The following is a 2,553-nucleotide window of genomic DNA, read 5'->3' as shown; positions in this document are numbered from 1 at the left end:
GCTAGGTGGAGGATTAGCCTATTGAGCCACGGCACCGGCTCGGCATCCACTTCTGATCCAGCTCCCTGCTAATGTGCCTGGGAAAGCAGTGAAAGTAGCCCGAGTGCCCTAGGCTTCTGAACATATGTGGGACACCTGGAAGAAGCTCCTGGCTTCTGGCTTCAGATCAGCTCAGCTCTGGCCATTGTGTCAATTTGAAGAGTGAACCAGTAGTTGGAAGACCTTGCTCTCTCTGTAAATCTTGAAAAATAAAAAGAAATACATGAATGATGAACAGACAAAAATTACACCTTAGGGTTGATGTCAGTATTGTGCTCATCTTCTCCCTTCCTGTCACTTTCTAATTCCTCCTCTTCTCCTTCCTCACCTTCTTCAATATTGTCATCAACCTCTGTGGCCTCCCCAGTGAAGTAGAGCACAGCTCATGGTGATGTCTGCTTGCCAAAGAAGTACACAATCTCAAAATCAGAAGCTAATGTGAATTCAGTCTTCAACCAGTGATTCTCCGTCCCCTGATGCTTGAAGAAATTGAAAAACAACTTGTTGGGCTTTAGTGGTTGTCCTGACAGTTCTCAGCACTAGTACTTCTGTTTTTTCTTGATAGTTTTGACCGTCACAATTATTCCTTTCTTCCAGTCAACTGTACACTCAACACAGTCAACGATTTCAAGAACTTCAAAGGAAAAGGGATCACCCTTATCTGGCTCTGACTTCATCTTGTAGGTTTTTGTCAAGACTGAGTTGGTAAAGTAGTCATTGGGTTCAAATTAGAACTCCAAAACAAAAGACAGAGGCTGTCTTGGGTCTGAAAACTTCACTTTAATGTCCTGCAGGTGTTTCAAGTTTGGTTTATCATAGCCCCAGATGAGCTCCCTCAGCATGTTCACATTTCTGAAGATGGTGAACCAGAACTCCAGGATCCCTCTGGGGTTTGACTCCTCTGCTGCTGCTTCTTCCTTCTCTTCTATGACTAACTTGTTTTTCATGTCTTGCAACCAACTTATCCTCCTCTTCGTTGTCACTATGCCATTCCAGCTCCACATCTGTTGGCTTAACATCACCAGTGATGAATTCTCTTGTCAAACAGAGGTTGGTACCATGCCGGGTACTTTCTTTCCAAGTGATGAACATGGCTTCTATATGAGCACACATGCTTTTTCATGAAAGTTTTGAAGACCCTTATCATGCATGGATTTCAGAATTTTTAGTGTTAACATAGATTATTTTTAACCCCACTTTATTTTGCAGTCATACACACACTATATTTTTTCTCTTAAAATCTAATACAAACTATTACAATTTTTCCTTTGTACATCATAGAGATAAAGAAAGTAAAGGAAGGAAATTAGTCTTTTATACAGAACTAGATAATCACTAGTTTCCATGATTTCTTTACTTGTGAATATCTACTTTCCATCTGGCTTCATTTCTCTTTAGCCTGAGGAAACTTTTATAGGGCATGCTTTTATTTTATTTATTTAAAGTCTAATGTAAGATTCTGGAGGGAAGGGTTTTGCTCTTATTTAATGGCTCCACTGTCTTTAGGCCCTCATACTTTCTTTTAACAAGTCCACAGTCATTCAAATTGTCAATCTGTTGTAAGCAATGTGACATTTTCCCCTGGTTCCTTTCAAGATTTCTTCCTTATCATTAACAGTAGTTTTATTGTGATGTGCCTATATGTGACATTCTTTTTATTAATTCTGCCTAGTTTTCACTGAGTTTCATGGATCTGAAAAGTGACATTTTTACAGTGTTTGAGGATTTAAAATATTTGTTTATTTGAGAGACAAAAAGACAGGAAAATACAGATACAGAGAGGCAGCTCTTACCTGCTGGCTCACTCCAAAAATGCCTCAATGACCTAGGGATGGAAGCCAGAAGTTTGGAAGTTGATCCAGGTTGCCCAGTGGGTAGTAGAAACCCACCCGGTTCAGTTATCACCTCTTCTTTCCAGGGTCTGCATTAACAAGAAAATGGAATAAAGAGTCACAGCCTAGAATTAATCCCAGCTTCTCCAATGTGGCATGTAGGTATTTTAACCAACATCTGCTAAGCTAAACAACAACCCTTGGGAATTTTTCGTCTTTATTTCTTAAAAAAATTATATTATTTCTTTTTGGATTTACTTTTAGAACTCTGCTAACAGATATGCTACACTTAATGCCCAAACCCACAGATACTTAAGTGCCTGCTTTAATCAATATTTTAATCAAGTTTTGCCTTCTGAACTTGAGACTGAATAATTTGCTTTGATGTACTTTTAAAGTACTTAAATATCATTATTAAAATGTTGGTTATATATATCTTGTAATTTTTAAAATTTCAGATATTTCTTTTATCAAATCAAAATTTGATTAAATAATTTTTCTTTTTCTCTGCTGAGGTTTTACTTTTATTCACTATGAGCATATTTCCTATACTTCCTCTAGAATAAATATAAAAGGTGTTTTAAAATCCATGATTCCTAATTCCAACATCTAGGCTGCCTCCAGATTTATGTCTATTGATTATATTTTCTCTTGAAATTTTCTCTTTTTTATTTGCTGAGAT

General features: G+C 37.3%; 1 pseudogene; it reads right to left on the bottom strand.

Moving 5' to 3' along the window:
* Nucleotides 1-284: 284 nt before the first annotated feature.
* On the bottom strand, nt 285-1,186 carry LOC133763891 (nucleosome assembly protein 1-like 4; annotated as a pseudogene).
* Between the last annotated feature and the right edge of the window lie 1,367 nt (nt 1,187-2,553).

The sequence above is a fragment of the Lepus europaeus genome, chromosome 7, assembly GCF_033115175.1.
Source record: "Lepus europaeus isolate LE1 chromosome 7, mLepTim1.pri, whole genome shotgun sequence".
NCBI classification, from domain to species: Eukaryota; Metazoa; Chordata; class Mammalia; order Lagomorpha; family Leporidae; genus Lepus; species Lepus europaeus.
The sequence above is the reverse complement of the archived record's forward strand: the minus strand, read 5'-3'. Positions and strand labels throughout refer to the sequence as shown.